An 11482-nucleotide genomic window follows, 5' to 3' on the forward strand; every position below is an offset into this window, starting at 1 on the left:
TTTCTACTCTGCAGAGTGGACACACTTGAGCTGATTCTGTAATGATCAAGACCTTTATGGTTCAGTGTGAGTAATAGTCCCAATTCTTGTCTTTGTTGGGGCTATTTGTTGAGGGCATTCACGGTTGTCTGTATGTTTAAAAAGTATGGAATATAATCAAAGAAGGCCACATAAGGACCAATGATGAGATTGTGTCACAAACCAAGGTTCATGATGAATCTGATTTAGCACAACACACATCGTTTTATAAAAGACGTTCTAACCTTTTAGCTCTGAGGGCATGGGACCCAGAGTCAGTCGTCTACAGCGGTCCCCGTTCTTATGTTGGGTAGTTTATTTAATGGTGCTCATTATATTATTAAAATGGATGGATAAGGAGGTCCATTCATGAGCCAGATGTAAGAATATGGCATATATCACTCTTTATGAGAAATTTCTGTCACAATTCCCTCCTGTTCAGTATTTAAACCCCAAATCTAGTTTGTCAACATCCTCTTTACATTCAGCAGGATGGATGCACCGTAGCTAATTAAATTATTCTCCAGTTGTGAAGATCTTTGCCTTATCCCTGTGGGAAGGAGCATATCATGCTACGTAAGTAACCAAGTTCTTGGTTTGGTGGTTAGTTTGTGGGTTTTCATTGTATCAGTTAAAAAAAAAGAAGCTCCCATCTGTTACCATGCAACACTATTTACAGTACCACTGACCATATTCCCAATGCTCTGCTCTGCCTTTTATTCCTTTGACTTGTTCATTCCATAACTGGGGTTCTGTATCTCCCACCCCCTTCACCCATTATACCCGTCCCACCCCCACACTTTAGGTGACCATCAGTATCTTCTCTCTATGTATAGGTCTGACTCTGATTTTTGTTTATTCTTTTGGTTTGCTTTTTAGATTCCACGTATAAGTGAAATCATATGCTTCTGCCTTTCTTAGACTCCTTTTACTTAGCATTGTGCCCTCTAAGAGTTGTTCAATCACTGTGTTATGCACTTGAAACTAATGTAACATGGTGTGTTGGCTATATTCAAATAAAAAAATATGGAAAATGTAGACAAAAAATGGAAGGAAATAAAACAAATATAATTAACTTCTAAAATGTCATGCATAGACCAATAACGTAAATATGTTACAAACCACAGTTTATAATTAATCCAAAGTGGTACAAATGAAGTACAAGTAAAAAACCTAGCTTTTTTCATTCATTTCAAAACTTCAAGTCTCATTTTATGTTTGTCCCATTGATTATTTATTTAGTCCCACTGATTAAACATTTCTCTCTTCGTGAAGATCTAGGCTGTTACTCATTTCAGGGGTCAGTATTCTAGTTGTTGAATAGGATCACCATCCATTAGTCATTAGTTCATTGTTAGTCACTCTAACACCAAAAAATGGTTCAATGTCACCTCTAAAAGTTAAATGCAGAAGGGCCATGCCTGGACCGATGATGTGAATGGAATGCATCTGAATGAAAATTTTGATCAATCATTTTTTGAACCACTGAGGTCCATTGCACAAAGAGAACTACTCCATAGACTTTGCGGCGATGATCTCAGGAAAGTTCAAGAATCTAGTTGAGAAGGGTTCATGGATATTGATATTATATTATTAGTGAATAAAGGAATTGATCAATAAACAAATATATTCAAAGGTAAAGAAAAATAGCAATAGAAATAGAAAAAGACCAATTTAGGGGCACCTGGGTGGCTCAGTCGGTTAAGTGTCTGCCTTCAGCTTAGGCCATGATCCCAGGGTCCTGGGATTGAGCCCCGCATCGTTTCCCTGCTTAGTGGGGGGGAGTCTGCTTCTCCCTCTGCCCCTCCCCCTGCTTGTGTGCTCTCTCTCACTCACTCTCTCTCAAGTAAATAAATAAAATCTTAAAAAAAAGAAAAAGACCAATTTAAAGGCTATGTTACAAAACAGGAAATACTACTAATTCAGTTCTGATAGACTTTGGTCCATTAAGAAAAAAAATATATAGATTAAGGTAGTTACCATTTAGCATAAGAAGCAGCTAGACATAGGTCTTTAATGGTCAGTGTTCTGCTCTTAGTTTGCAGTGGGTTCCTAGATGTTTGATTTATGAAGAAAGAAAAAATTAAAATTGAACAAATGGTTAACTAAATGAGTGCATGCCACGTATGAACCAGTGATGAGTATATTTTATTCTTTTTTACATCTGCTTTGTACCCCTGAATGGCCACACATTGGCCATTTCAGTCATTATATTTAATGATGAAGATCCTGACTGTGACCGATGTGGCCAAGGACAGTATAGATTGGGGTAAGTAGTAGATTAAGTTTTTATTCTTGGTTTCATCCTTTTATTCATGGATGATGACTGTATTGTTTAAAAAGAATAAATGGCTTCATGCAATCATAAAATGAAATCAATGAAGACCACGCATGGACAAATGATAAGAATTTGTCCTGACAAGATCGTGCTTAATTCATTTTCAACACTGAAAAAAACAGATCTCCACTCAAAAAATAGATTTAGACTCCTCTCAGATTAAGAAGATTATAGATCTTTGTTGAGTGAGAAATGGAATAAATGATGAATGAAATAGAGAATGACTGAGTGACACAGTGAGGTAATGAATGAGTCTTTGTGGAAACAAAAGGAAATATATTGATGAAAATGTGAAGGAGTAGGCAAATGTGTTAATAAATTGACAATGAGTTGAGTAAATGAATATGTGCATAAATGCATGATGAATTAATTAATGAATTAATGCGTGGATGAGACCATGTGTAAGTAAAAGTGTCAAAAGGATAATGAGTGAGTGATGAATGAATGAATCCGTGAGGGAGTGAGTGAAAGACTCGTTGCTCAAGGAGGACCAATAAGTGAAGGATGAGTGCACAAAAGGATGCGAGAATGAATAAGTGAATCCCCAAATGAGCTCCTGAATTACTAGAGAATTGAAAATTAACTAGTAATGAGGGAATGAATGAACCCGTGAGTCAATGTATGCATCAATGAGTGAATGAGTAACCAAATGAATTAAGTAATAAACCAAAAACTGAGTGGGTGAAGAAATTAATAAATCAATGAGAGAAGGAAAAAGTTGAATAATTGAACTAATGTGTAAATAAATAAGTCCACAAATGAGACAAATTAATGAGTGGATGCATTAGCAAGTGGATGGAGGAATGGAGTGTATATTAGAGTGAGTGAATAAAATAATGAATTAGTGAATGAGCCAATGAGTCAGTGGATGGGAATGTAATCCAAGAACAACTTCACTGAATGAATGAGTAAAGGGGGGAGTCAAGAAAGGAGTGAGTGAGTCCATGATCCCCGTGTGAGGCAGTGCATGGGTGAGCTCACACTGGGATCCCTTCCCCGACCGCTCCAGAGAGAGCTCGCCACACCCCAACCTCATGGCATGCTGGGAATGCCAGCACATTGTAAACGGCTTCACGGGAGCGCCCATGCTACTCCATCATGGGCATTGGTGTACATGTCATCACTAAATGGATGTGCCCCGAGAGCCAGGAACCGGATCACATTCTTCTCTGGATCCCCGGCGCCTGCCCAGCCTGGAGCCTAGGAGGCGCCCGGTAAATTATTACTGAATGAATTAAAGGATAACTAAAAATACATGTGCTTTTGTGGAACCGGGATGGCCCTTCTCAGAATGGTCTGGGAACTGTGCTGTGGGGAAGTGTGCTGTGTGTCAGATGGTCTGTGGCATCCTCCTACGCAAGTCCAGATTCTCCCTTGGGTCTGGCTTCTAGGGTTCAGTGCCAGACAGTGAGACAGGATACTGGCAGTTCTGACTACCCTGGACCTTGGCCCATCCTTGGGCAACGTTGGCTTGCCATTGGGGAATCAAAGTCCTGGGTCTTCCCGAAAACTGCCCTTGCCTCTGCCAAGACTGGAGGTCGAAAATAACCTGGTCTTGTTTTTATGCCTCCAGCAAGTGGGCCAGCTCCTTGCCTATGCAAGCAAGCTGAGTTCCTCTGGTTGTCGTTGTAGGACTTTTGGTTAGACTTAAGGTGCCTCTGGACCTCCAGTCTCAGCGTCATCCCCTCGATGAGGGGATGTTTTGTTTTGGAAATGAACCTTGTCTAGCAGGAGCTTATTAGAATGTCCACACTGTGGTACTTGGGAGGGAATAGAAGCCTCAGAAATCACCTAAAGTAGCTGTAATTGATGGTTGCAACTGTACTTATTTGAAAACTCCCAAATGATACCCGACTAATACGCAGATTCCCTGTCCCAGAAGAATGGCGAGTCCAGTGAAGTTCTGGAAGACTGCCAGTTTGGATGGGACCGGTTGGCCCAGATCATGCACCTTTAAGGCAGCAGAACATGCCATTCTGCCAGGGACAGATGACAAGAAAAGTAAGTTGGCAACACCTTTGTCCTATGTGGGGTGTTTGCCCAAGACCCACCCTCCGTCCCCTCTGCCCCCAATATGCCATCCTCCCTCCCTCCTGTAGTTATATGTTGTAATTTTATACCCACTTTATGGCTGACACTGACCACTCCTCTTCCTCTCCTGTCTTGCTGGCTCCTGACCCTGGATTCCATCTCTCACTCCTGATTTTGTGTCCTTTGGACTTGGTGATGGAACTTGGTCATTTGGCTTGGAATACGGCTGCCTCCTTCCTGACGATTTGATCTCAGCTCAAATCACTGGCCTTTCTACTTCAGAGTGGATCAGGTAGAGGCCCCCCCCATTCTTAACTGTGGACATGTGGGACCCTAATTTTGAGTCTTCTGGGCAGTGAGCACTCCAGACCCCCTGAATTCTGAGGGTGGGCAGCAGGATGAACATTGGTGGCTTTCGGCTAGAATCAAAAGTGTGACTGGCACATGTGTGTGGACGTAGGAGACGGGACTTAGGTGCTCCCATTCCCCAGGATTGCTGGGTAAACCAGCTGTCTGGATCTCACAGCGGTCAGCAACTTCCAGTAGATTCTTGTCTGTGCTTCCACCGGTTGCTCAGCTTTGTGCTAAGCCTCACCGCCCCCCCAACCCACCCCGCCTCACACTCACATAGCCCCTTGTCTCCCTTCCTGGCTCCCCACATCCCTTTGTCTAGGTTCGTCCTATCCTCCTCATTGGTGCGTCCTGACACCCCTGACAGAACCCATGTTACAGTGTTCGTTAGCACCTGCTGGTTTCTTCCGAAGGGAATGTACTCCTTGAGGACAGAGTCTTCTCTTTGTGTCATGTAGTCCACTAGAAGGTCGAGACTTGAAAAAAATGGTGAACTCATCATCCATTCTTTCCTTTATTCAAAAAAGAAACCAGCCATATCCTCTGTCGGCCCTCGTGGAGCTCCAAGTCTTGGGAGCTAGATTTTAAACAAGTTCTCACAGCAAAATTACTTAATGACACTCGTGATGAGTTTTATGAAGCCGAGGTGCTGGGGGCTTGGTTGGCCTGCCGCCTGGGCTGGGCTGGCCTGGCCCTCATGACAAGCTCTCTCTGCTTCTCTTCTCTGTTTGGGGGTGCAGTCTCAAAGGACAAGGCCATAGGCGTGGGGGTCCTTGGACGTCCCTGGAGGACAGAGGAGCGAGTGGGTTGTGGGGTTTGTGTAGCAGCTGTGTGGGTATTACCTGGGCAGTGGCCACCAGCCAAACACTGCGTCTCACGCAAGCCCTGTGCTTGTTAAGGACGGCTCTGCTGAGTGTCAGGGTTTGATCTGCCCGTCAGTTTTCAAGGTTTTCTCTTAGATGTGCTGCCAGATGACGGACTGAGGGTCCAGTGGAATACGTGTTGACCTTTTCTCCCTCTACCACATTTCATTCTGAGTTTCTTAAAATGGCCCTTGTGTCGCTAGCTTCCCTGTGATGTTCTACAGCATGCCTGGTGTGGCCTGTTTCAGCCACCCTGGCCCACGCCTCCCTCCCTCTGCCCCCGACTTCGGTCCCGTCCCGTCAGCATGTCTTCATGGCCACCTCTGTCATCCCCTTCCCCACGACGGTCCAGACTTCCCTTATCTTGGGCTGGCGTCAGCCTCCGGATTGGTCTTTTTGCCCCTCCTCCAGTTTGTTTTCCTCATTGTGGTCTGTACAGTCTATCTAGATTTTTCTAGAATGCATGAGAAAGTCCCATGCTCCCTAGAGCCCTCTTGTGAGTTCCAGAAGCCTCATGGGGGAAGCCCAAGCTCCTTGCCTTCCCGCTCAGGTTCTTTGTGACTTGGCCTCTCGCCCTGGCTCCTACCACACACTCCTGGCCCTGTGTGTTGCCCTGTAGACCCTCCCTGAGTCTGTGCATTTGCGTCTCTGTGCCTTTGCACGTGTTCCTGCTCTGACCCTGCCCTCCCGTGGAGCAATAGCAGGATGGCTTGTCCTGCCTCCCCCTGGTCGGTTGGGTCACCCCACGTTTGGAACTGTTGCACGGCCATGAACTTGACCTCCATTCAGAAACCTCTCCTGTGCTTGGTGTCTGCCTTCCCAGCCCGGTGGTGGATGCTGGGTCTTGGGTGTTTTGGATCCCCCTCTGTCTAGGACAGCACCTGGTGGGTCCATCCGTCAGAAGCTGGTTGAATGAGACAGTGAATGGACGCACACAAGAACGGTTGTGAGGCCATTCTGGAGGCAGAGTCTATCCCTGGCAGAGAACTGGGATCCTTGGTGCTGGGGGGGTAGCACCTCCTCATTACTGAGGCCAGTCCTCTTCTCCAGCCAACTCTACTTTGCCTTCCGCCTGCGACTCATTAAGAGATACGTAACTTTAATCCTTGCAATTGCCCGGGATGGAGCATGTTTTCACTCAGGGACGTGAACGTGGAGATTTTATTCCTTCTTAAATAAATCTCACTCCCCAAGGAAGTTTGGACAGGATGTGGGCAATCGGACCAGGGCTTGAAACTGAACATTTTGCAAAAGGCTCATTTCAAAATTTGAAACCCTGTGGCCAATGGCCAGAGCCGAGTCTGGTTTGCGGGGGTCGCTGGGGCCACCTCGCAAAGAAGGGAAGCGAAGATTGAAAATAAACCTTCAGCTGTCACTGAGTAGGCTGATGGTCTGCAAGACAGAATTCCGCGGTTCGGTTTTGCTTCTCTGATGAAACTGGAGTGAGCTCACTCAGCCCCATCAACTCTTCCTCCAAGCTTCTGGCGGAGGTCTCAAACCCTCCCGGGGCCAGAGCGGAGACTGAGTTGGTACTGAAATGGATGGGACAAGTATGTGGCACCGGCTGGGACTGGGATGCTCAGGGGCAGGCCCAGCTTAGGGCTTGCCCTTCCCCTGGGGGGCAGGCCCAGGTGGGGCTGAGGACCAGAGCCTGTGGGTCCTGACCCTGAGGAGGAAGAGTAATAGCGTTATATTATGCCCAAAGTGGCCCCGTTTCCTCCAGAGACAGATGACATCATTTGGGGATGGGGAGGGTAGCCATGACTCCAGGACCCCATGCTAGGGCTCCTCGCAGTGCACTCCGGCCTCCCTGAGTGGAGGCCCCGGGTGGAGGCAGTGGGACGCAGGGACACATAGACAGGCCTGGAGGACGGTTCTCCGTGTTCGAGCCCTTGTGACTGGCTGCCCTACTGTCCCTGCTGAGCTGTGTGAGTGCACCCAGGCCCGGGACTGGCCTCTAGGACAGGGCGATTCGTGGCCTCTCGTTCTCTTTTGACATTTTTTCTCTTTCTGCCAGGAAAGAGCAGTTGGTGTCTTCGAAGTCACCAGAGCCCTCCACGTTCTGTGCTCCTGAGCTGTGTGTGAGAGAAGTAAGTTTCCTTCATTTATCCTGCAGAACTCTTGCTGCGTGCTGTGCCCCGTGGGGCTCCCACCCGAGCTGGCCGCGCAGCGGGTGCCCCCACCCCCGCTGTGCCCCCCGAGCCCGAGGGTGCTGCCCATTCCCCCCCCACCTCCTCCACCCGTCTGCCATGCTCGCTGGGCCTCCGCGGTCACTTGGGACCTTCACAAAGCGTGGGGGACGTTTCCCTCCCCCCTCTATGTGAGACTTGGGTTGGCGCCGACGGCTGCCCAGCCTCAGTGTCCCCATCTGTAAACACCGGAGCAGGATGATGGCAAGAGTCTCTGCCATCACCATTTTGCCTGTCCTGTTGGGGGGCAGGGTGGGGAAAAAATGGCTCTCCCTTGGACCCCGGTCCCAGTCTCCTCACTGTCCTCCAGGCCCTTGATCTTCACTGGTCACTTTGGGGCCGGCTTGTTATGTTTTCTTCTCCCTCGGATCAATGTGATAAAATAAGAGCCCGTCCTGCTCGCTTGGCAGGGGCCGGACCCTGTGCCCGGCAGATGTTGCTGGGGTCAGCGGGAACCGGGGCCCTGCCGGCCGGGGCTGCTGGCGACTGTCCAGAGGGAACAAGGGCAGAGGCCTGGGCACGTGTCCCCCCCATGGCCGCTCTTTCCCCAGCTGTCCTCTCCCCTCCGCTGCCCCGGCCGCCACTGGCACTCTGGCCTCATTTACTAATAGCCCCCCATGGGGTTCTCTGCGGAACCCCCAGGCCAGAGAGTTCAGACATTCTTGAAGGGGCATTCGTCCAACCCCCTGTGCCCCTGGGGCCCCTGCTGCTTCCCTGCAACTCTGGGCCCCTGCCCCTCATGTTCTTGCCCATCCTGCCTATGCATACCCTTGGCACTGACCCTCCTCTAGCCTCCCGCCCTCGCCCGCCGTGACCTCACTGCTCCACAGGTCACCTATCCAAATAATTTAGTACCCTTGTGAGCCGTGGGCCCACGCTCCTTGGTTTGGCTGTTTGTGCAGCTGGTGGGCACTCATCGGCCTCCGGAAGGCCATGCTTGGAGTGTGGGGGAGGTCACCCCGGGTGGAAGATTCCCTTCGAGCCACAGATACGGTGGGGGCGGCCCGGGACCCTCTGGTGTGAGTCCTTCGCTCTGTGGGTCTCCCGGATGCTTCTCCCAGGGCTCTGTCTCCTCAGCCACCCCTTCCCAGGGACTGCGCTGTGTGCAGGCTCGGGTTCCTACCCGGAGGAGGAAGGGGCAGAATGGGGGCTGGGGTGGGCTGGCGTTGGCTAGAAGATGAGCCCTCGCGGCATGATGGCTGTTCCCTGGGGTGCAGCGGGGCACAAAGGAAAGGGGTTGGGGAGCTAGAAAGCACTGGGCAGGTATTGGTGAAAGAAGGGAGGGAGAGGCTCTTCAGGGTGTAGCTGCCAGGGGGCCTGCCCCTCCCTCACCCTCGCCCCTCTCCTCCCAGAGCTGGCTCCAGTCAGCAGGTGCTGCTTGCACTTCACTCACAGCCCCTGCTGCTGCAGAGGGTACATCATCGCGCCCCCCCCCCCCCCACTGCCCCGTTGCAGAGAAGGAAGCTGAGGTTCAGATGAGTGCAGTGAGCTCAGCTGTGTCCCCAAGTCCAGCACAGCAGTCCCCATCCTAGTTGCCTCCCCCCGAATGCACAGGGTTGAGAGGGGCGGCGGACGGGTGCCCTGAACAGAGTGCAGAAGTCTGTTGCTCCCCTCTGGGAGACTGATGGCACCGTCCTCCTTTGTGCCAGGGGCTTGGGTCCTAAGAGTGTGGCATCACACGTTTATGGTTTGCTCATCAGGACGAAAGAACTTAACAAACTTTCATGGCAAAGTTACCAATTACAGGACCTTTTGTAAAAAACCCTGCAGGGAAGCATCTAGAAAACTCCGTTCCTGCGCTCGAGAGTTGCCCCAAACAGCATGCTTCAAAACACACAGGCTATGGAGCTAGCTCACTCCTGGCCTGGCCCATCAGGGGAGTGAGGGCAGGGCCGCCCTCAGCCCACCTGGGCTTGCTCCCTACCCCAGAGCCCACTGGGTGCCCGCTTACCCCAAAACTCCCTCTGCCGTGGCCTCAAGGAGAGCCTCAGTTGGGAGGGTGTCCATCTGTCATTGAGACCAGCCCATTTCTGTCCCAGCAGGGAGAGCATCCAGGAATGGTGTGGTTAGAACCATACAAAAATGGATCAGGGAGTAAACAGCCCAAGCACAGCTCCGAACCCAGGATCAGGGCATAGGCAGGGGCGGGTCTCAGCCTGTGAGGTCAGGGCTGGTGGCAAGCCGCAGGACCACGGAGCTATAGGAACATCCACCCAGCACAGGGGGATGCACGTTGGTTAATGTCTGGCTCTAGGTCGGAGCTATGCAGGGCATATGGGTGGGCACCAGATCCTTCACAAGCTGAATAGAGATCATAAAAGAGCCATTCATGGACCATCGGTGGCTGGTGCCATGGAATTCGGACTGTAATCAATTTACTCCTCGGGGGACAGACAATAGTAGTAATACTAACAACAGTGGTAATGCAACAGGTGGGAATCTGAAGGCTCCCTGTGTCTCGTCCCCTCTCCTTCCCCTCCTCCACCTTGCTCCATCCTGAGTTTCTTGTGATGCCCATTCACCGCTCCTTTCAGCTCTGTCACTCTGGGAGGGTCTCCCTAGCCGGAGGTGCTCAGGATCGGCCCTGCGTGGAACTCCCACGTTTGATACCATAGCTGTCCATTTCCCATGTACTTCTGAGGATCTGGAAGGCAGCAGCCAGCTCTGATCCAGCACCAAGTCCCTGGCTCTGGCCTTGCCATTCCCAAAGTACCCCCCGTGGAGTGTGTCCCAGTTCCCCATACCCTGGGAGTCAGACACGCTCCTGCAGGTTGCATTTGGTCTTGTGACTTGGCCCTCTTGTCTTGGAAGGTCGTCTGCAGGGAGAGCAGCGGAGGAGTGATTTCTTGAGCCTGAGTTTTCCCTGAGGACATCTTTGATGGGGGGAGCACCTGCTTCACTGGGTGAGTTCTGCTTTTCCTGGTTGCACTCTAGAAGGCGTATGTGTCCATGGTGAAGGGCCACACACGGTCTAGACAATGTAAAGACTCTAGGTGATCCAAGATGGCCTGGAGCATGTGTGGAGGCCTCAGATGGACCCGAATGCTTGCACTGCCCACCCAGAGCATTGGCAGGCAGAGGCTGGGCTGCTTCTGGGAGCTGCTTCTCTGTGTGGAGGGCAGGTCTGCCAGATAAGCCACTTAGAATTGCCCCGGGCCACACTAGGGGGGGAGCAGGCAAAGAGGTGAGGTCAGTAGGGGCATGGCCCCAGAGAGCTGCCCCTTGTTCCTGGTCCCATCCAAGTGGTAGGGACCATGTTCACGTCACAGCTGACTGGACACTAGGGTCCTTTTTGGCAGCTGGAGTTGGGACTCGGGTTTACCTTCATGCTCCTGGCAGAAATGAGTCTTCTTTTAAAAATTATGCATAAAATTGCATTTTGTTAACTCATTACTATAATGGAAAATGCAATAAACAATGGAGCCATGTGAGTTTTCCCCATAAAAGACACTAAACTAATAACTAAAACTTACGGCACATAATAATTCCAAAAAATAGTATTTTTTCTCATTAAAAATGAAATACATGTTTACTGTAAAAGCTTGTAAAATACTAAGAAGAATAAAATGAAAAATAGGAATTACCCTCATCCCAGTCGCTCAAAGGTGAACACTGCCAGTATTTTGATGACCGTACTCTGGTCTTTTGTTTTCTGCTGTAAATTACATAAGTGGGTGTGTGCATGTGTGCAC

General features: G+C 49.9%; 1 long non-coding RNA gene and 1 other non-coding gene across 2 annotated transcripts; both read left to right on the forward strand.

The window, feature by feature from the left end:
- The first annotated feature begins 1440 nt into the window (after positions 1-1440).
- LOC112822867 (small nucleolar RNA SNORD113/SNORD114 family) lies at positions 1441-1514 on the forward strand. The gene has a single exon (XR_003207850.1). It is a non-coding gene; the product is annotated as a small nucleolar RNA SNORD113/SNORD114 family (small nucleolar RNA).
- Positions 1515-4309: 2795 nt separating this feature from the next.
- LOC141373201 (uncharacterized) lies at positions 4310-10629 on the forward strand. The gene is made up of 3 exons (XR_012378910.1): positions 4310-4357; positions 7619-7691; positions 10602-10629. It is a non-coding gene; the product is annotated as an uncharacterized lncRNA (long non-coding RNA).
- The last annotated feature ends 853 nt before the right edge of the window (positions 10630-11482 follow it).

This window comes from Callorhinus ursinus, unplaced genomic scaffold, assembly GCF_003265705.2.
Source record: "Callorhinus ursinus isolate GAN/ISIS: 27379988/994484 unplaced genomic scaffold, GSC_fseal_2.0 scaffold8, whole genome shotgun sequence".
NCBI lineage: Eukaryota > Metazoa > Chordata > Mammalia > Carnivora > Otariidae > Callorhinus > Callorhinus ursinus.